A 22951-nucleotide genomic window follows, 5' to 3' on the forward strand; every position below is an offset into this window, starting at 1 on the left:
TACTGCTCTTCCCTCTCAGTTTCTGCGTTGCAGAAGTGCTGGTCTTTCAGGTCCTCCAGCTCCTTGTCCCATCTGTCGCAAGACTTTGCAAAGGCAGTTTCCTTATCTTGTCCACACCTCTCCACTCTCTTTCCAATCCAATAGCAAAGCATATACCTAGTAAATCCCCACTCGTCTTTGACACTTCAGGGAAACTTTCCCTGTCTCCACCCCACTACTCTGCTGGGCAAGCCTCCTTTCTTATAAGATCTCATAGCATTCTGTAATTTATTTATTTATTTTTATTATGGTGATGTTGCACAATTCTGGAATTCTGCACTTTTAATTTTTCTTCAGAACACTTATCATAGTTTTAAAGTATATATTTGGAGGATTGTTCACTTCCCAACTTGAAAGCTGAAACTATGTCTGCTTCACCCATTACTTTGTTCCTGCCACAGTGCCTGGTGCATTTAGACTCTCAAATATATATATTTTTTGAATAGTGAAGAGAGTAGTCTAAAGAAGGAGGGATCTTGCTTGCAATTAAAATGTAGAAATAGGTAAAACACTTGGTGGCTGAGTATGGGGTTGTAGCAGGTACTGTGGTGTGATGCCCAATTTTCCTCTTTTAGAAAAGGCACTCGTCCCTCCAGATGCTGAGAATTTTGATGGCTGATGCCTCTCTCAGCTTAGACCCTCTATAGGAATTGCCCTCAGCACAGAGAGGCACCCACCTAAGGCATACCCCTTCCTGAAAGCAGCCCACATCCAGTGACAGGTTAATTGGGGGGTATGTGCTCCACCTTTTGCCTCAATGTGGAACAATTCTGAAAGGCCATTCCAGGTCACCATGGGATTGGCTGAGGGCACTGTCTGAACTGCATTAACTATTCAACTCCTTCCACCTCAGCCTCCCTCCCTCAGTCCTCACAGGTGCTATTCTTCAGAGCACCGCCCCCCCCAACCACCTGCACTCAAGTCTCAAGAGTCTATTTCCTAGGGAACAGACCCACAACTGGGCATGAGGGTGAGGGAGGAGTCTATGGTAGCTGCTCCATTTCTGGCTTGAGACAGCACATGATGTCATCCACTGAGATGAGGAGCACAGGAAAACAATAATATACAGAAATTGAAGCAGGTTTGCTGAAAAAGGTAAGTTTTAGAGGTGTCAAGTCTGAGGTTCCTGTGGGATATCCAAGAGTCTGAAGCTCAGAAGAAAGATCTAGGCTAGAGGTATGGAATTAGGGTCATTGATACTGCAAAACAGTGACATGAAAGAGCTCACCTATGAAAAGAGAGTGAAAGAAACAGGATTGGTGTGACCTGGGGACCAGAAGAGGAAGGCAGGACAAGGAAGACAAACTTATGGCAGATAAAGAGTTATTACAGGTAGGAAAACGAGGAGTGTGAGTATTATGGATACCAGTGGGAGCGCAGAGGGGTTTACAGAGGTTTCAGGCAGATGTGTCAGGTGTGGAGAGCGCAGCACGGAAATGTTTGTTCATTGTATCTAATGGCACTTGCTGGGGACAGTTTTAGTGGAGTGGGTACAAGAAGCGAGGTTCCAGTGATGTAAATGGGGTAGGAGGGAAGAAGAGATGGATATGGTAACCTTTTACAGTTTTCATGAGGTAGGAAGAACGAGGAGACGTAGAGACAGCAGTGAGAACCCAAGACAACAGAAGGATATTTATATATAAATGATGGGGGAGATGGGCTGAAAGAAAATGTTCAGTTAGAAAAGTATAAAGTGGAGGCTACAGGAGTGACTAGAAGTTCTTGAGAAAGTGAAAGAGGATTGAACACACAAGATAAATCTTGGAGAAGTGGAGCCAAATTACTAACACGGAAGGAAAATGAGTAGACATCGAGGGAGGTAACAGTAGCTACTAATTATTTATGCTCTTTAAGTATCAGGAACTTTTAGTACTTTCTTTAACCCTCACAACAAATCTTCAAGTAGAATACCACCCCACCTGTCCCGAGCAGGTGCTGCGAAAGGGGCGGGACCTCGGTTCTGATAGGCTCCCTGCCTTCCTGGAGCCCTGCCCAGTCCCCCAGGTAGGCGGGTAAGCACACGCTTCCGGGCAGGCGGGCCGTGGAGGGGAGTGCTCTCCAGAACCGAATTTGTTCCAGAAGCCACCCCTCACCATCTTGAAACAGGTTCTACAAGGAAGCAGGAGGAGTGAAGACTGCATTTCTCGAAGGGGGCGACAGGGGCGGGGAAGATGGACGCGGAATACGGGCTGGATAACGCATGCGCGCTGCAGGCGCGACGGAGAAGCGGGGCCGCTTCAGTGCGCAGGCGCCGAGATGCGGCAGGGCGTTTGTCTCCCGAGCGTCAGGATCCTTGTTCTGCGCCTGACTGGAGCCCCACGTGACCCCGCAGTTTGATTTGTAGGAATTGTGTTAATGAAAAATTGGTAGCGATCTAACCATCTACCAATAGGGAATTCGTTAATTAAAATATAATTATGTACTTATGATGGAATAGTCTGCGGTTCCACCCGTACAACCCAGAAGTTTAGAGAGAGTGTGTTGGTTTGTTTACAGCCTATGTACCAGTATTCTTTTCTTGAGCTGGTATTATGGCTGACAGCCACGCTGTTAATTCAAAGCTTTGTGCGTGGGCAAGAGCAGTTACTTTCCCATAGGTGAAATTAGATGTAGGAACCAGTTGCAGTTATGAGGAGACCAATGATGAATGAGTTCTACCTGCGCCAGGTGGGTCTGTGGTAGGGAGCCGGCGTGATGGTCGCTCGGATAAGAACTCTCCCAAAGGGCCTTTCTCAGGGTAAGGGGTCCTCAGCAGAGGCGGCAGGAGCTGTACTGTTAGATGCAGACGTTGAGCGGCTTGCTGGAGGAGAGGCATTGCAGGAGGAACCAATGAAAGTGCTCCACAAGAAAAAGAATCAGCCCTGAGGTTTTGCTGGAAGTCACCATTGTTTCCCATATTTCCCAGGTGGGAGTCAAGACAGTAATCCACTGCGATTCCTCAACTGCAAACTCTCTGAGGGATCCTGCGGAGGTCCCCTCTGCTAAGCTTCAAGTTAGAGGCAAGCCTCTCATACCCAACATCTTTGGGAGATGAGCAGGGCTCCAAAGAAATCCTCCACCCTCTTCCAAACTATACTTTTACCCTTTTGTATCTTCTTTATGGGCAGGATGATGGTTTCAAGGTTTTTTAGCCAAGTCCTCCTTTGCAAACTCACCACCAGGATGGTCTGTTTCACTACTGATTCATGCCTCCAAATATTTTGATATATTGATCAATGCCATCAAAATATGGTTTTGATGCTACAGCATTATCAGAAGCAATCTGCAGGGAGCAAGGAAAACTTTCATGGAATAAAGGAGCTTGGTCAGCTCTGTGTCAGAAACCAAGGCTATCCCTAGATTCAGAGTTGTCCAAATTCCAGTTCCACTGAACAAGCAGAGCTCAATTCTTTTTTTTCTCCCAAGTTTTTATTTAAATTCCAGTTAGTTAACAGTTTAAATTCCAGTTAGTTGTTAGTTTCAGGTGTAGAATTTAGTGATTCATCACTTACATGCAATACCCATGCTCATCACAAGTGCTCTCCTTACAAGCAGAGCTCAATTCTAAACTAGCTCTTTTTCAGTGCACTTCCTGTGGGTGCCCTTACACTGAGAGAGCTGAGATCAAAGAAGTGCCAGCGGAGGGACACTGTGTTCTTTTCCCACAGATCATCTCAGGCATGTCTTATAACTTCTTTAGCCACTCTCGGATAATAAAAAGTCCTTGAGTCACTTTCAGACCCAAGAGTAATCTTTGAGTAATTAAAATTCCAGTCCAGTGTTATATAATGACTTTACTCATCTAAAAGCTTCTGTCCACTTTTATTTCAGGCCTGGTGAAAAAAGTATCAAACCACATAGAAGGGTTTATTACAAAATTACTGCCCCACTCCTCTCCCCCACTCAGTTCCACTCCCCGGAAGGAGCCATTATAACTCTGTTTGTTTTGTTTTTAGTAAATTTTAGCTTTGACAAATTTACTTCAACCCTGGCTTCTCAAGCAGTATTCAAGTTCTACCAGCTGGTGATATTAATGCTTCAGAGAAATGAGGGGTGACTCCTTACAGAGAAGCTGTGGCACTTTACCCCCTTCACCTGGACCCTGTCCCCCTGATCTTGAAACAGCAGGTGAATTGAAAGCCTGTATGAAGCCCCAGAAGCCCAGGCTTGCTGTCTGTTAAAATAATAACAATAATAATAAAGAGATCATTCATTTAAAAGCTTTTTAAAAATAGGAATGATAGTTTGTTACAAATCATGCTCACTTTTTTCTAGTAACTTTTTAGACCTAAAGGCCTGCTTTGGCAAGCCTGGCTGTGGTAGTGTTTGCATGGATTAGGTGTAGATTGATTGTACCTGATGTGTTTGGTAAGCCTGGCAAGTCTGTCTCTTGGGAGCAATAATACTCCTGTGCCTTTTGTCTGCAAAGAATTGTCTCAGTGCAGCTAATGCTGTCAGTCTCTTGTCCTAGGACCCATGACAGCTGACTCTCCTTTCTCTCTCAGCCATGCTTTCTAAGGCAGCGCTTCTGCAAATCCAGTGAGCACAGGGACATAAACCACGCTATTTGGTGTCTTTTCTGTAGTCCATGGTGGAACACACTAGTGTATTTTTTTTTTTTTTTTAAGATTTTATTTATTTCTTTATCAGAGAATGAGAGGGAACACAAGCAGGGGGAGTGGCAGGAAGAGGGAGAAGCAGGCTCCGTGCTGAGCAGGGAGCCTGATGTGGGACTCCATCCCAGGACTCTGGGATCATGACCTGAGCCCAAGGCAGACCCTTAACCGACTGAGCCACCCAGGCATCCCCATACTAGTATATTCTGTCCAGCACCTTATAGGTTATTATCACGTTCTCCACTCTCTCTCCTCCTCTCTCTCTACTACTTAGTACCTCCTACACTGGCCTATTTGCTCCTCTTTTAGAAGGCTCTCCACATAGAGACCAATCAGCTTCAGATCCACTGTGCATTTGTAACTGAGCCAAATGAAAATTTGTCAGCTCCATGCACAGTGAGCCAATAAAGGACTGACATCAAGCTTTTGTAGTGAAGAAAGATAGGCTATATATTGGTATGGAGAATGAGGGACTAAAGTTCAAAGTCTCAAACTCCCCAGTGGCTTACAAATGAGGGTTTTTTTTTTTTTTTTTAAGATTTTATTTATTTGCGAGAGAGAGAATGAGAGACAGAGCATGAGAGGGAGGAGGGTCAGAGGGAGAAGCAGACTCCCTGCCGAGCAGGGAGCCCGATGTGGGACTCGATCCTGGGACTCCAGGATCATGACCTGAGCCGAAGGCAGTCGCTTAACCAACTGAGCCACCCAGGCGCCCCAAATGAGGGTTTTTAAGGGCAAAATTTGAAGAAGGGGTCTCCTGAGAAGGTGGACGCTATTGATTGCAGGTCTGTATAGTCATGTTAACAGATGTTACTTAGCTTCTGGTGCCCCTTCATCTGGTGCCCCTTCATCAGACCTGTTCTATCTCAAGAGACTTGGAATCTGAAAAATATCTTTATTTCTTATGTTAGAGATTTTATTAGGTACATGTGGTGCTCATGTGTTCAGGGTAGCGCCGATTTGCTGCCTGTACGTGCCCATACTAACTACTTATATGTGTGTAAGCTAGCGTGGTTGCATTTCTTCACGTTCCTTTGAATGATAAGCAAGCATTACTATCTCTTGGGCCTGGGTCTGTGTCCTTTCTGGCCAAGCCTGGGGAGGATATAACCTCTAATGTTCTTTCATCCAAACTAACAAGATGGATGCTGGCTTCAAATTGCCTGCTCTGCTGGGTCCTTTAAGTATTTTTCTGTTACCAGCAGGCACGATGCTAAACTTCGTCAGTAGAGGGCACTGGAGAGACACTGGAGGAGGAAAGGCTTTTCTTTCCCCGTTGGGATGTCCTGCTCTCCGCGGTCTCCTACATCGTGCATGGGCTTTCCAGTGCCCAGCTTCTCCAGGACCAGGTTCCTGAGCCCAGCTTCTGTAGTTCGCTGTGGCCAGCAGTGCTTAGCAGCCAGAAACTTCTCATGGGCCCCCCACCTTAGGTAGTTTCATGGTGGAGTGCCTCCAGAGAATTACCTCCCTTTGAAGGGCTGCCCCTAGTACCCAGAGAGGGCATTTGCTGCAAGTTGCAGCATTGTGACTTCTCTGGCATCCAGGGAGCCACAGAGGTTCCCTCTCCAGCAAGGTCTGGGGCTCAGCCCTGGGAGTAGGGAGGCCCCTGCTTGAGGTGTGGCTGCTCCTTATGTCTGCTATGCCTATATTTTTTAGAGTTCTCCTCATTATTTCAATCTCCTGTTAAATAGTAAGTCTTGATTTAAATTTTCCCTGTTCAAATTACTGTGTAGTTTCCGTATCCTGACTGGACCCTGACTGATACATTCAACCTTTTTGAAATGTAAATCTGGTTTTGTCACTCCTCCTTGTTTAAGACCATGTTATGGTTTCACTCTGCTTATAGGATAAAGAAAACCCCCTCATTTTCATGGTTTCTGAGGCTCTGTCCAATCTATCCTCTCCTTCCCTCCGTGGCCTTATCTCATACCAGAGTCTCCCTTGCTTTCCTCCTGCGGCAGAGTTTTTATGTTCACTGTTCCCTTTCCCTGAAATCATCTTCCCTCACTTTCTCACCTGGGAAATCCCTATTCCTGTTCAGGCCTCATGTTAATCATCTCATTTTCAGGGAAACTTTCTCCACTTTTCCTGTCTAGGTTGAGTCTCTTGTATTCACTTGCAGGGCAGCATGTAAGGCTCCTTCAGACCATTTTCCATGGTTGTAACTTTATGTATGTTGTACATTTTTTTGAGAACCATCTGCAGTCCTACAGACTGTAAACTCCTTGAGGACAAGGGACTGTGGCTTTTTTTCCTCCCGGTATGGCCCTTGCATCTAGCACATGTGGCCGAGTGCCTGTTAGAAAGCAGGCATTCCACCTCGAGCCGTGTCTTGGTGCAATGATTTCCCTTTCCTTAGTCCAATCGGCCACAAGATGGCAGGCTAAGACACTCTGGTACTTCATTTCCTTTGCGATAAGAAGTGGTGCTTCAGGCTGAAATGACTTTCTGGGCCAGAAGAGGATCCCTTAAAAGTGAGATTGAGTCACATATTACAGAAGATTTCTCTGAAAATGCCCTCTGCATCTGCACTTCTTTACGGAGTCTGAGGAACAATCTGGAATGCTAATAAGCAAGACAAAGGAGAGATTCTTGTTTGCTTGCCTGAGGTGCTATTTTTCTAGAGAGCGGTTCTAGAAAACAAGACCGCTGAACTCTGATTCATGTGGGAAAAAAGGTGGGAAGTATTTACTGCCCCTCTCCTCATACTTTGTTTTGCATTAACTGTGATTTCTAGAGGAAAAGTCAGCAAACTATGGCCCGAGGGCCAAATCTGGCTCTCTGCCCGTTTTTTTGTAAATGAATTTAATTGGAACCAGCCATATGATTTGTTGACATATTGTCAGTCTTTTGCACAACTGTGAATAGTTGTGACAGAGACCATATGGTCAGCCAAGCCAAAAATATTTACTATTTGGCCCTTTAAGACAAAATCGGGGAAATTTTGGTCTAGAGGAATGTAAACATTTAGAAGCCTTACTATTTGGTTAGCATTGAGCTGTCTTTTCATAAAAAGTAGTGATTTGAGGGGCGCCTGAGTGGCTCAGTCGTTAAGCGTCTGTCTTCGGCTCAGGTCATGGTCCCAGGGTCCTGGGATCGAGCCCGCATCGGGCTCCCTGCTCCGCGGGAAGCCTGCTTCTCCCTCTCCCACTCCCTCTGCTTGTGTTCCTGCTCTCGCTATCTCTCTCTCTGTCAAATAAATAAATAAAATCTTAAAAAAAAAAGTAGTGATTTGATCTTTTGGGGAAAGATCTATCTTTCTTTCCAAGAAGCAAACATTCTGGATGGGGATGATATGTATTCCTTGAATTTTCTTAGAAGTTGTACCCATGTGGGCGCCTGGGTGGCTCAGTTGGTTAAGCGACTGACTTTGGCTCAGGTCATGATCCTGGAGTCCCGGAATCGAGTCCTACATCAGGCTCCTTGATCGGCAGGGAGTCTGCTTCTCCCTCTGGCCCTACCCCCCGTCTTGTGCTCTCTCTCTCACTCTCTCTCTCTCTCAAATAAATAAAATAAAATCTTAAAAAAAAAGAAATTATACCCATGTAAGTCAGAATTATATTTATTAATTCTTTTCAGGAATTACACATTTAAGTGTGCTATATCTTTTCTTTTTTTAAGTAGAAAATATGGGCATATGTGGTGTAAATTCTTTGTAGTTTCTTAGCATGCTTTCCCATAGGAAGACTAATAAGTCACTGTTATAGTAATTATTTCATTTGTCAAGATACCAACCAAAGGCCCTGTAGCTATTTACCTTTCATTCAGTAAATATTCTTGTGATGAATGGTTTGGCTTATGTTGGGGAGGAAAGATATTATTCTACCTTTCAAGTTCTTTTGGCTGGTCTAAGAATTAAATTGACATGAGACAGATTAATAGGAAAAAATGAAATTTAATTACATATACACGGGGAATCTGCATAAAAATGAGATTCCAAAGACAGTCAGGAAAAATGAGGTTTATATGTCATTCTGGCCTAAGGAGAAGGGGGTAGGGGCCTGGGGCTTCTAAGGGAAGGAATGCAATTCACAAGAAGCATAGAAAGAGTAAATTTTTGGTAAACACATTTGTTGGGCCGTACGGAAACAATGGGACATAGAGTGGATTTAGATCAAGTGGGCCTTGCTAGGTTCCTCCCTGTCTACCATATCTAGTTCATATTACACTATAGGTATCCATGGTGATGGCTCCTTTCCTGAAGCAGGTCCTCTATCTAAATTCTTTGGGGCAGTTACAAGGGAGGCAAAAAAAGAGAAAAACTTCTTGAGTCTTCTGTTTCTTAAAAATAACCTGAAATAATCCACATGCCAAGGAGGCATATGTTGGGATAGCAAATTTTGCCCCCTACACTTATTTAAGAGTTTGTAAGTGCCCAGACATTGCTAAGTCAGAATCACGTTAATTCATTTTACAGGTTCTAAATAGTAAAATACATTTTCTAAAGATTTTCCTGACAAAACATTTTAGGTAAAGATAGTGGATAGTCCTTACAGTTTCTTAGTGCTCTTATACTTACAAAAACAGGCAAATCAGAACTAAGGTAATTAGTTTTAAGCACACACAGATGAGATGAGCTGTCCCTTATTAGATCCCTTTAGTGTAGGCAGATGATTGCTCTCACCCAGTGGGGAGGTCTCTTTTTGGCAAGGTCCGCAGAAAGGAGCTGCCAGAAGGGAAAATTCTCTGCTTATGAGTACTGGTGGAGAACAAGGCAGGTAGGCTGTCCTCCCTCCTCATCACTGTACATTTTTTTGCAGAAAGTTTTTCAGGCATGTATGGGAAACCCATCTTTATGGCAAGGTAGTTATGGAATAGGATTTCCTCATCTACTTAAGAAGGGCATTGGGGGTGGAGATGGTGGCTGGCTTAGTTGGTAGAGCATGTGACTCTTGATCTTGGGGTTGTGGGTTCTGATGTAGTTTTTGAATGTAGGTGAGGTCCGGAGCCAACAGCCAAGAAAGAATTCTTGAGACGTCTTTGGTGCAAAAAAAGGTGATTTTATTAAAGCATGGGGACAGGACCTGTGGGCAGAAAGAGCTGCTGCACTGGGGGCATGAGGAGAGGCCCATTATATACTTTTAAGTTGTGTTTCTGTGTGTGTGTGTGTGTGTGTGTGTGTGTGTTTTATGCTCCTCAGTTGTCCAGCCTCAAGGCATGGATTTTCCCTTTGAAGCCCAAATATTGAGTCTGTGTACTCATGCTGCAGAACCTGCAACTGTGGTCATTTATCAGGTTCACTTCCCCAAGTCTGTTCTGGGGCTTCAAAGGAATTGTTACAAGCACCACAAATTCATGTTGGTTGTTGCTTATTGCCTTTATCTGTCCTTACAGGATTGCAGGGCTTCTGTCTGGTGCTTGATGCTTCCCCTGGGACTGCTGTGTTACTGGTCATACTCTATGGTTCCTGGACCATTGTCTCCTGAGAAATGAGGCTGCATAATATTCCTCCCCAACTACAAATACATTCACTCTCTTAATTTCTTGAATCTTAGTTAAAACAAAGCTTAGCCTTTAATAAAAATGTACTAAAGACTTTGAGATGGAGAAAACAAAGTATCTCCCTGTCACTCCTTGACCCACTGAAATTTGGCTTCTGTCTCCTTTCCCTCAGTTTTTAAGAACATACCAAAGTTAAGAGAAAAGTGTAATGAATTGCTGTGTACCATTACCCAGACTCAACAATTACCTATCTTTTGTCAATCACATTTCATTTATTTCATTTATCTTTTTCCCTTTCTAGATCATTATAAAGCTAATTCTAGACATCATGTCATTTTACCCATAAATGCTGTAGTATACATCTCTAATAAATAATGACATTTAAATATATTTTTTACACATCACCATCACATCATCACACTTATCAAAATGTCCCCATGTCATCTAATGCACAGTCCTTACTCAAATTTCCCCGCTTGTCTTAAAAAGGTCTGTTTACAGTCATTGGCCAAATGAAGACCAGACAAGGTCACATGGGTAGGGGATAAGGTATCTTCTTTTCCCTTCTCCTGTTCCAGCTTCTCCTCCTTTTTCCCCCTCTCCTTCCTCACCGCCTCTTTGGAAATAACAGCTTTTAACATTTATTGAAAATTTGCAAACAGGAAAAAGTGAGGGAGCATCTGCAGGCAAAAGCTAGATGTCTTAAATAATGAGTTTTCTGGGTTACCTTTAATTCATGAGTATAACTCAATATTCCCTGTGACCTCCTTCCTTTCCTGTTTTGGGATCCACAGAGGAGGGAAGTGTTTGTAGTGATAAGAATACTTATAGCATACATTCGAACAGTGACGTAAGCAGACTTTGTGCAAATAGGAGAATTAATGACAAGATGAAGTATACATTTGAATGGAGATGCAAATATACCTTTTGAAAAATAAGAGAAGTCATAGTAAGGAAGATTAAGTGTGCATCTGAAAGGAACTTCAGATATATATATATTCTTAAATAGTGTCTTTAAATAGAAACACATGTAAAATTTAGTCTATATATATTTATATATATAAATTTAGTCTATATATAAAGACTTCTTTAAGAAAAGAAGTCACGATTATTTCCATGGTTTAGAACTTTTATTTTTTATTTTATTTATTTTATTTTTTATTTTTTTTAAAGATTTTTTATTTATTTATTTGAGAGAGAGAGAATGAGAGAGAGCAAGCACATGAGAGGGGGGAGGGCCAGAGGGAGAAGCAGACTCCCTGCCGAGCAGGGAGCCCGATGCGGGACTCGATCCAGGGACTCCAGGATCATGACCTGAGCCGAAGGCAGTCGCCTAACCAACTGAGCCACCCAGGCGCCCCTAGAACTTTTATTTTTAATTTAATTAATTTATTTTGTAAAGATTTTATTTCCAAATAATCCCTACACCTAACATGGGGCTAGAACCCACAACTCTTGAGATCATGAGTTGTATGCTCCACCAACTGAGCCAGCCAGGCACCCCATATAACTTTTAGAATAAGAGATACAAAACTCTTTTGATTATGGCCATGCTTTTTCTCATTATTCTCCCTCCATGTAAGGTCCGATCTGTATACTTACAGCTATATGTTTGCTAGGCTGTAATTATACTGTAAGAGACACTTGAGGGAGGTTATGATAATTTAACAGTTCTACCCACATCCCCTTCTGCTTTGGCTACACCGTAGCCAGAGTGATCTTTTAGGGTAAATAATATAATATAATATATTCACCCTTTGTAAGTGGCTTCCAATTGCACTCAGACTAAAACCAACATCTTTTAGCGTGGCTTACAAGGCCTTGATGGTTCACCCCCTGCCTCTCTCTCTCTAGTTTTATTTTTAAAATTTTTTTCTATTTATTTTTTTTAATTAATATATAATATATTATTTGTTTCAGGGGCACAGGTCTGTGATTCATCAGTCTTACACAATTCACAGTGCTCACCGTATCTCTCCAGTTTTATTTTAGACCATTTTTATTTTCTTTCTTTTGCTTTAGGCACAATGTCCTTCTTATAGTTTCTACAGAATGTCACGCTCCCTCCTGCTACAAGCGTTTGCCCAGGCCATGGGTTCTGATTGGAATACTTTCCTCATCTCCCACCTTCCACCTAAGTTGAGTGACTTCTTTGTTAGAGAACCATATTCTTCTCTTACAGAGCACTTATCCAAGTCTGAGATCATCAATTCATTAATGTGATTATTTGGTTACATCTGTTTTCCCCAGTCAGGTTGTGCATTATACAGCATATATGAATGGTGGCCCTTCCCTGCTAGACCACAAACATCCAGAAAGTAAGGGCAATGTCCATATTTATATACCACTTCCATACCCAGCACATAGAAGAACTCAATCTATTTTCATTAATTGAAAAAATAAATAGCTACCAGAATGACCTTATTCAGGCTAATTTCTCTAGCTTAAAAAAAATTAAAGTTCTTTAAGTTTCTGGGACTCATTTTATGTATAACTTATTCTTGTTATTTGCTGGTAGTGATATTCTATAAAGTTGCCTCAAACACTGAATTAGCCAATACTGCAGCATTGCTCATAGGGCAAATACAGGGTTAGGTTCCTGTGAGCCTCTGGTCACATTTTTGTCAACTGATCAATGTATAACCTTGTTTTACATGTGTTTCTATTTAAAGACACTATTTAATATCATTGTTGATTTGTTAATATTGAACCTGTAGCTAGCAGCACTGTGACTCACGTCTGAATGAAGCTTGCCTGTTACACGTATTTTCTGCATCAGGCACATCACAACCTTCTTGCATGTAGGAACACTACACAGCACTTCAGCCCTATGTTTGGGGCCCGTGTAAAATCACCAACAAAAAGCACAAAAATGTGAAAAAGATGGCACTAAGTAAACCATGAAAAGGACCTTTGTAGTAGGAGAGCTAAAACAAGAAGGCAGAATGTCGTCTGTTTAACCTCATCTAAAAACATGAACGTTGGGCAACTCAAAATTTTCCTCGCTTTTTGAATATCAGTGAATGATTGCAAGAGTTCCCTGAGTATTGATTTCGGGGTTACAAATAAATTTTGGCAAATAGACAAATTTGCAAATATGGAACCAAGAATAATGAAGATCAATTGTATATGTGTATATAACAAAATATATACTATATATATTTTACATATATTTAGATATATAAATAATTAGATAAATAATATGGAAAATATATAAAATACATAATAACACAATTGTCACTACCTTATAGTGTTGAACTATTTGGCAATATATTGTATGCATGTCAGTAAGCATTCTTCTATAAAATATATTCTAAATGGTGTTTCCCAGACCAAATTTAAATGTGCGCTAGGTTATAAGGATTCTATGGGAAGTCAGTGGAAATGCTGACGTCAAGAAATTCTCTACGCCTGTGGCACTTGAAAAAAGCCAGCGCCTCAGACTCTTAGAGATAAGCTTTGACGGGAACAGGGTTACCGGTGCCAAAACAGAGGCGAGAATGAGCCTCCCGTTTACAGCTGTATATTTTGTCTTTGTTGGTTACTTTGCTTTTCCAAGCTCTCAGAGCTGCACTCTGCAGTGGTCCCCCCGCTTCTCCGCGGTTTTGCTCTCGGAGGTTTTAGCATCCCTGAGCGGACCGCCCTGGTCTGGAGGCGGATGCTCCTCCTTCTGACGTAGCCTCACGTTAACTACGTCACAACGCGGGCGTCACTCACTGCTCTTCATCTCATCACGGGGGCATTTTATCATCTCAGGTCATTACAAGAAGGGTGAGTACAGCAAGATAAGATTTTGAGAGAGAGACCGTATTCACATAACTTTTATTGTTACAAGTGTATATTTTATTGGTATAAGTGTATGATGTAACTATTGTTATAAGCGTTCTGTTATTGGTTATTGTTCTTAATCTCTTACTGTGCCTAATCTGTAAATTTAACTCTAGCATAGGTATGTGCGTATAGGAAAAAACACAATATATACAGGATTCAGTACTATCAGGAGTTTCAGGCACCCAGTGGGGGTCTCAGAATGCATCCCCCATGGATAAGGGAGACTACTGGACCTCATTGGATGAGGCACAGTTTGATTTCTTTTTTTTTAAGATTTTTATTTATTTATTTATTTGAGAGAGAGAGAGAGAGAGAGAGAGCACAAGCAGGAGGAGCAGCAGGCAGAGAAGCAGACTCCCCGCTGAGCTGGGAGCCTGATGTGGGACTTGATCCCGGGACTCCAGGATCATGACCTGAGCCAAAGGCAGATGCTTCACCAACTGAGCCACCCAGGCGCCCCACAGTTTGATCTTTGTGATAAACATTGACGAATATGATGGCACAAAATCAGGGTTGCCCGTTTTTCTCATATATTGCACAGATTTTACACGCAGCTTTCACCTGAAAACACATAATGTAAAATTCAGTAAATACCTTGGTTCAGTCAGTGCTTCTGCTTCAGTTCATTAAATTTTGCATCCCTACAGGCCTGGTTCTGGGACTCCTCGTGGCGTGTCTCCGTAGGCATGTAACAGGAACTTAATTTGACAAGAAACCATGGACTGTCTTCAATTCAAATAATTTCAAAATCGCTTATCAGATGACTCTTTTGGAAATGTCAATAATTTCTAAACTGCCAGTGCTATAATATAAACAGTGCTACAACATACATTGTTAATCATGGAGGTAATTTCTAGTTCTAGTAAAACAGACCTCAGGGAAGTTTGTCGTGGTGACATGTTTTTCCACTTGAAATTGCTAAAGGCTTCATGACAGCCCATGCCGGTCTGCAGCCTGGCATTGGATTGGTCTCATTTCCTGAGACCCATGCATTAGGGATCACATCTGGTATGTTAAAGCATTATCTAATCATGAGTGCAATATCATTTCAACCACATACAACTTCTGACAGTGACTATGTATAAGTTTTGCCTTTTAGAATTTATATTCTCTCCCTGCTCCCGTATTTTTTCTTTAACCTTGGAATTGGAAAAAAACCCTCAATTACTCTAGTTGAGCATATTCTCATGGTATGGTTTTTATGTGCTTTGTTTAATATTCTGTAATCATTCAAGAATCAAAACCTAACGGATAATGTGAGTTGGTCATTGTGCTGTCCTGATTTTTTTCTATATTTATGTACTAAATCCAGATGCCAAGAAAAATAAATTGCAGATGCAAAAATTGATAATGAAAAAAACTCCCTGTAAGAACCCACAGGATACGACCAAAATTGCAGAGACGAATCCATGGCCTTAATACTTCCCTTATTAAAGGAGAATGAAAATAAATAAAACTAAACAGAATTAAAAGGTAAACTCTAAAAAGCTCTTATGAATCAATATGAAAATGTACAAATATCCCAGAAGAAAAATGGATGAAAGAAGGGCTGTCAAAAAGGCAGCCTATTTGCAACCAATTTTTAGGTCCCCAGAAAGGAAAGACTAAAACATTTTTGGATGGTCCTGTTGGAGGAGGTCATGGGGGGACGTGACTGCCGGCTGACCCACAAGCTGGATGTGGGCAGTTGGAGGCTCCTCACCCCCTCCCCTTCCCTTGGGTTGTACGATCTGCCCCAACTGCCCACCATTCCCACAGCGGTGATATACGGGAGGGAACCCCGTGAAGGCCTCTATATAAACTTAAGATTCTGGAGGGCTGGTGTGGAGGTCTCTTTGCCTTGCGACTACCCAAGACAAGCCTCCTCAGGACGTTCCTTTGCTTTTTAACCCTGTCACCCGCCAATCTGGAGTGGCCTCTTTCTTCTGTCTCTCCTCACCCTGCATTTGCAAACGAACAGGTACTTGCTTTGGAACCCCTTGACCACCAGGACTGTGTGATTTCTGCCAGTTATCTTCCTTTTCTTCTGCTCTGGTAAAAGATGCGAAAAGGCAACTTATAAAAGGACAATTACAGATGCCAATAGATCTAATAAGTGTTCATACTTATTAAAGAGTAAATATAATGCAAAGTAAATGTAATAGTGATCTGCCACTTTGTCCTACCAAATCAGCAAAAATATAAAAGGATAATATCCAGGTGGCCAAGGGTGTAGGAAAATGAGTATTTATATACTGTCTGTGGAAGCGTAAGCTGATTCAGCTTTTCTGAAGGACGATTGGACCCTATGCATCATGAATCTCTTGATCCATTAATTTCATGTCCAGGATTTTATCCTGAGGAAATTAGGGATGTGTGTAAAGGTAGATAAGGATTTCTTGCGGTGTTTGTAAGAGGGGAACACAAACTACCATGCGGTCATTAAACATACTCATTGCTGTCATTCTCAAACATTTACTAGATCCAAGACGTTATACTAAGTAAATTTAATATCCCATCTATGAGGTCAGAATTTTAAAAACTGTGGTATGAAGAGGTTATATAATTTATCAAAGGTCACATGGTTAAAAATTAGTAAAGCTTAAATAAGACCCCAATCTTTACTATAATGAATGTCCTCTATCCCTGAACAAGTATACTTAATGACATAAGGAAATGTTTGTAATCTATTGCTATATGAAAAAAATACCAGGCTATATTAATTTCTCTAATAGATATAGGACTCTTCAGATTTTCTGATACTTTTGCTGAGTTATGTTTTTCTAGGAATTAGTCCATTTAGTTTATTATTTCAAATTTTTTGGCATAAAGTTGTTAATGTCTGTAGATACCGTAATAATGTCCATTTTTATTCCTGTTTTTTGCCTTTTTTCTTGGTCTTGGTGGGGCTTGTTAGTTTTTGTAGGCCTTTCAAGGAAGTAACCTTTTGCTTTTTTGATTTTCTTATACGGTTGTTTTTTATTTAATTAATTTCTGATCTTTGTTTTTTCCTCTCTTCAGCTTTTTTGGGTTTAATTTTACATCCTTTTTCGTACTGACTTCATAAGATGAGTGCTGAGATCATTGATTTTTAGACTTTCTCAATTTTCTTAGATGCACATTTAAGGCCGTGAATGTCCTTCTAAGTGCGGTGTTAGTTCTTCATCTGTAAAAAATGAATGTGTAGTTTAAAGAAAATTATTGTCATTCATCTTAAATGTTTCTTGCTTTCATTATCTTCTTTAACCCATGAGCTATTTAGAAGGGCATTGGTTAATGTCCAAACATATGGGGATTTTTTGGTTATCTTTTTAGTATTAATTATTAGTTTAATTCCACCGCAGTTAATCAGGACATGACATGTATTACTTGAATCTAAAATTGATTGAAACTTGATTTTTGCCTCAGATTTGAGACAGTTTGGTAAATATCCTGTGGTATTTGAGAAGAATGTGTAGTTGACACTAGTTGGGTGTTCTGCTCTTGATCTGTCCATTAAGTCATTTGTTAATCTTGTCCAAACCTATATCCTTACTGATGTCATGTTTGCTTTTTCTATGAGTTACTGAGAAGAATGTGTTCAAGTCTTGTAACCATGATGTGGATTTTTCTATTCTTTTATTTCTGCCAGTTTTAGGCTTTAATGTATTTTGAGGTAATGTTCTTAGATTCATAATACAAATGTAGGCACTGTATTTTCCCTTTAGAGCTATCATCATAAAAAATGTCCCTCTTGGGATGTGTGGGTGGCTCAGACAGTTAAGCGTCTGCCTTCCGCTCAGGTGGTGATCCCAGAGTCCTGGGATCGAGTCCTCCATCGCGCTCCTTGCTCGGTGGGGAGTCTACTTCTCCCTCCGCCCTTCACCCCGATCATGCTCTCTCTCTCACTCTCTCTGTCTCTCTCTCAAATGAATAAAATCTTAAAAAAAAAAGTCCCTCTTCCATCTGAAGAGTAGTGCTTCTTGCCTTGAAGTCTGCTTTATCTTATGGTGGTGAAGCTCTACTAGCCTTCTTTTATGAGTGTTTTCATGGTGTATATTATTTTCCACCTTTTTATTTCCAACTTCACTTATTTATGGTGTATCTTTTCTATGTAATTGAGTTGCTTATTTTTTTTAAAGATTTTGTTTACTATTTATTTGAGAGAGAGAGCACACAAGTGGGGGGGGCGATGGGAGGGGTAGTAGAGGGAGAGGAGAGGCAGGCTCCCCACTGAGCAGGGAGCCCCATGATCCCTGGGATCATGACCTGAGCCCAAGACAGACGCTTAACTGACTGAGCCACCCAGGTGCCCCAAGTTGCTTATTTTTAATGACAGTCTGACAACTTTTTCTAAAATTATGTGTTTGATCTATTCACATTCAATGTATTATTGATATATTGGATATAAAACTATCATCTTCATACTTATTTGTCCTACTAGTCTAAGTTCTTTTTTCTTGCCTTCTTTCTGTTAATCAAATACTTATTAAAGTACTGTATATATTACTACTTTTACCAGGTCTGGATAATACAAAGATGGTAGAGCAGCCCACTCTTGCCTTATGTGCTACTAACGTCAAGGTTATTAATGATGTATTATAAACTCCATATGACATTATTCCTGTTATATCCTCGTCAATATTTATGTAAATGTACTGACATACTTTACCCTTTCCATTGTTCTGCATTCTATTCTGCATCTTGGAGCTTCTTTCCGGGATGATTTTTCTTTCTCTTGCAGCACTCCCTTTTGTATTTCCATGAGTGCATTTGTGCTAATCACACATCTTCTCAGTTTTTGTATTAAATGTATTTTGTCTTAAACTTTGAAGGATATTTTTGGTGGATATAGAATTTTGTGTTAGGAGGTGTTTTCTTTACCACTTTGAGGATATCATTCCATTGTCTTCTTGCTTGTTTTCTTTCCTGTTGAGCAATCAGCTGATGGTTTTAGTGTTGTTCTTTTAAAGGTAATATATCTCTTTTCTTCTGGTTGACTTAAGATTTTCTCTTTATCTTTGTTTTTCAGTTTGAGAATGCTCTTCTCACAGTGTGGTTTTCTTTGTGTTTACTCTTCTTGGAGTTTGTAGCACTTCTTGGTGTTTTTGACATTTTGGGGGGAGGAGTTTTGACATTATTTCTTCAAATACCGCTTCTGCTTTATTTTCTCTAATTTTTGGACAGTTTCATCATATCCCATGTGCCTTTTAGGATCATTTCTCTATTTTTTCATTTTGATTTTCCATGCTTCAGTGTATATATTTTCCTCTGATGTTGTCTTCACTAATTGTCTTTTCAGTTGTATGTCATCTCCTGTTGTCAATTTACCATGTTTTATTTTTCAATTCTAGACTTTCTGTTTGATTTATTTTCTGCTTTCCAGTTCCCTGAAATTCTCCATCTTCTCAATCAGTTATTGATTGAACATAGTTTATCTGTCTTTGATACTTCAATATTTGTATTACTTGTGAATTTATTTCTCTTGTTTTTTTCTTGATTTTCAGATAAAGCTTATTCTCTTATATGCTTTTTTTTTTTTTTTTTTTTAAATTGAGGGGCAGGCATTGTTTATGAAAATTTTTAGAGATAACTTGAGGCTCTGGGTGATTTTTTTTTTTTGTCCCAGGAAGATTTCCTTTGGCTTTTGTATACAGTTCATCTGGACAGAATCATGTCATCCCATCAGAACCTGAGACCAGATTCAAATCTGAGTGTCAGTTCTTGTGAAGGCTAGTCTGTTCCTAATTCACCCTTATGCTCATTCAGAATCTCACAAAAAGTGCAGAGTGTTTACTGAGCCCCTCCTTTCTGGTATGCCTTGAATTCAAATTTTTATTCCCCTAGTCCTGTGAGAGTGAAGAAAATTGTGCTCATCTTCTCAGCTTCTTATTTGTCATTTATCATTTTCAGAACTGGCAATTTGCCCAGAGGGAAAAGTGCCCTGAGTTCTGGAATTACCCCTCTTGGTTTCCTTCTTCTCTTAAATCTTGGTCCCACAACTTCTCACTGCCTTGGTAGTTCTTTGAGACCAACGTTTATTTCAAATATATATTTTAAAACATTGTGTCCATCTTTTTGTTGTTCTCAATAGGATGGCTATTCTGAAAATATCCTTGAAGTGGAAACTCTGTTTTTTTCCCTCTATTCATATAAATATGCACAGACAAAAGACAAAGAATTTGGAGTTTTTGTAGGAATATGGATGCTTTTGTTTTCTTTTTTTACTCCTTGTGATGTATATTTTTTCTGGAAAGAGCATGGATTGGTTAGATTTACTAAAATTAACATATATAAATACGACATTAAAAGTAGTGTATAATAAGACAATAGTAGCAGCATTTATTTGTAACTGTTTAAAAATATTATTATAGGGGTGCGTGGGTGGCTCAGTTGGTTAAGCGGCTGCCTTCGGCTCAGGTCATGATCCCAGGGTCCTGGGATCGAGCCCCATGTCAGGATCCCTGCTCAGTGGGGAGCCTGCTTCTCCCTCACCCTCTGCTGCTCCCCCTGCTTGTGCTCTCTCTCTCTTTATCAAATAAATAAATAAAATCTTTAAAAAGTATATTATTATAAAAATAAAAGATATATAAACCAAATTACCTATAATCCCTTTATCTACACTTACCTTTTTAATTTCTAGTCTGTGCCTTTATTTCATGTGTAGATATAACAGTGCACATGTTATATGAGTGTTCATATCAGTGAATTTTAATACTGTACTTTGGAGAAAAATAGCCTTCATATATTTTTACTAATACTGTGTGTCTAATTCTGGCCCAACAGCTTATCATTCTTCGCCTAGAACTAAAAAGATTGGTACATTTATAGATTTCTTGTTCTATCCAACAGGTATATAGTTAAAATGTTGAATAAAATGGTTAAAAATATTACCATTACTATAAGATGTAAAAAAAATTTTTTTTCAAATCAGAAGAGGCAGAATTTTGCTTTAGAATACTGCATTTGACATTGCCAGCCTTTAAAAGCTTTCTTTCAGCCTGGATGGATTATTTCTGCTCTTTATTTGAAATCCATTTATCAAACTCTAGATGTATTTCCCTTCCCAGAACAATGCCTATGTCTCATTAATGGTGACAATATTGATCTTTAATAATACTAGACTCTGATGACGTGAAATCTTTGATGATATTGCTATTATCACATAAACTTTTGGAAAAGACAAATTATTAGATTCACTTTATTATCATTATGTTTACAGGCATCTTAATGAAAATCATGGCAATATAAAAGGAAGCTAAAATTTAATTGAAGATTGCCATTAAAAATGGAAGAATCCAACATTTTTGGTAGTTAGGTAATAAGTAGGTAAATATAGGAAATAAAAATGGGTTTTGTTCTCTGAAATAAGAAGTTTCAAACATTAGTGAACATTAGTGAACTGTAAGACAATTTTCTCTGAAAATGGTACTATAATTCTTGGTACATTAAAACATCAGTCATATTATGAAAAAAACATAAGGCCAAATATCCACTTTTGGCCAGATATCTACTCTTTTGAAAATATAGTGACTCTAAATTATGTCATGAATTTTACTTTCCTGAATGGCTCCAGTAAGGAACTCATAATAGAATGCCAGCTCTGAAAACTTTCTTAGAGGTCATAGAACCCTAACTTTCATTTTCTGGATGAGACTCAAGAGGTTTTTTCGGGCATGTGATTGGCAGGCAATTTCATGAAAACTCCTAGAATAGTAGTTAGCCTTGAGCAGATGTTCTATAAATGTTCTTTTTCCTAGAACACAGAAAACTAGTCTCCCCATTCTTGGGATAAGCATATCATGACTTGTTTGTTGTATTAATCATCTAATCTGTGATAAAAAGCAACCCCCAAATCTCAGTGGCAAATAACAATGAAGATTTATTTCTTCATCCCATTGTATGTCCTCTGTGGATGGGTTGAAGCTATTGCTGCCGATTGCCTGCACTTAACAGCTGTGGCCGGGGCTCTGTTCCATATGGCTCTTTTCCATGAGTCTTCATTTTGGAATCCAGGCTAATGGGGCATCCCATCTAGGATATGCTATACTTTAGGCAGAGATTAAAAAGCAAAAGCAGGCCTCCTAAATAAGCTCCTGCTTGGAGTAAGCACACTGTCATTTCTGCTGACATTCATTGGCCAGTCAAGTCCATGGCCAGGTCTGACTGTGGGCAGTGAGATGTGCTCTGCCTTGCAAGAATCACAGCAAACAACAAAGATGTGTAATTCTCTTGCAGGGTAGGGAGCAAAAAGTTGCCAACAATAATATGAGCTACCCCACAATTGACATATATTTTAATGTGATGCATTTATTTGACCTGATATTCTTTCTCAATTTCAGCTCTGCAGAAATGCAAGACACTGGCTTTTGCTACATTTTCTACGGCAGAACTGAGGTCTAATTTTTTCGTATTAGATTAAACATTTTCGGTTACTTGGGAAGAATGTTTTCCAAAGCTGCAACAGAATTTGAGGACCGTCTGCAGCAATCAATTCTCCTTTGAATCAAATTGTTTTTACTAAACTTGAGGACGTTAATTTTCTTATTAAAAAAATGCTTGGGGCGCCTGGGTGGCTCAGTCGTTTAGCGTCTCCCTTCGGCTCAGGTCATGGTCCCAGGGTCCTGGGATCGAGCCCCGCATCGGGCTCCCTGCTCGGCAAGGAGTCTGCTTCTTCCCCTCCTGCTCCCCTTGCTTGTGTTCCCTCTCTCGCTGTCTCTCTCTCTGTCAAATAAATAAATAAAATCTTAAAAAAAAATGCTTGATGGAAGAGGGACATTATGTGCAGCAGACTGTTATCTTTTATCTTCTGAAAGAAGACTCGCAAGCCTTCAACTTAATTCTCAGAGAAAGTTTAAACTTTAGGTGGCTAAGTATTACTGGTGGTGCTTATATAAAGATGAAAAGCCTTGGGAACAAAGGGTATGTGTCCACACAGTCTTTAAAAAATGTTTTAAAGGTCAATTTTACAATCAACAGGGTATTACACATCCCTCAAGAGCATTCTTCAAAGTTTATTTTTAAGGAGAGGAGAGATCTGATTAAAGTGGGGGTAAGGTAGGGGAAAGGAATGGAGAAGAAAAGGG

The 22951-nt window shown here is 40.2% G+C and overlaps 1 protein-coding gene across 2 annotated transcripts in view; it reads left to right on the top strand.

Annotated features, from left to right (window-relative positions):
* The first annotated feature begins 13701 nt into the window (after positions 1-13701).
* PLPPR1 (phospholipid phosphatase related 1) overlaps positions 13702-22951 on the top strand; it is a 564480-nt gene continuing 555230 nt past the window's right edge. For both annotated transcript variants that reach the window (XM_032418867.1, XM_032418868.1), the window contains exon 1: positions 13702-13847. The gene's annotated coding sequence lies outside the window, so the exon portion shown is untranslated. The remainder of the gene's footprint in view (positions 13848-22951) is intronic.

The sequence above is a fragment of the Phoca vitulina genome, unplaced genomic scaffold (assembly GCF_004348235.1).
Source record: "Phoca vitulina isolate PV1807 unplaced genomic scaffold, GSC_HSeal_1.0 scaffold21, whole genome shotgun sequence".
Lineage (NCBI taxonomy): Eukaryota > Metazoa > Chordata > Mammalia > Carnivora > Phocidae > Phoca > Phoca vitulina.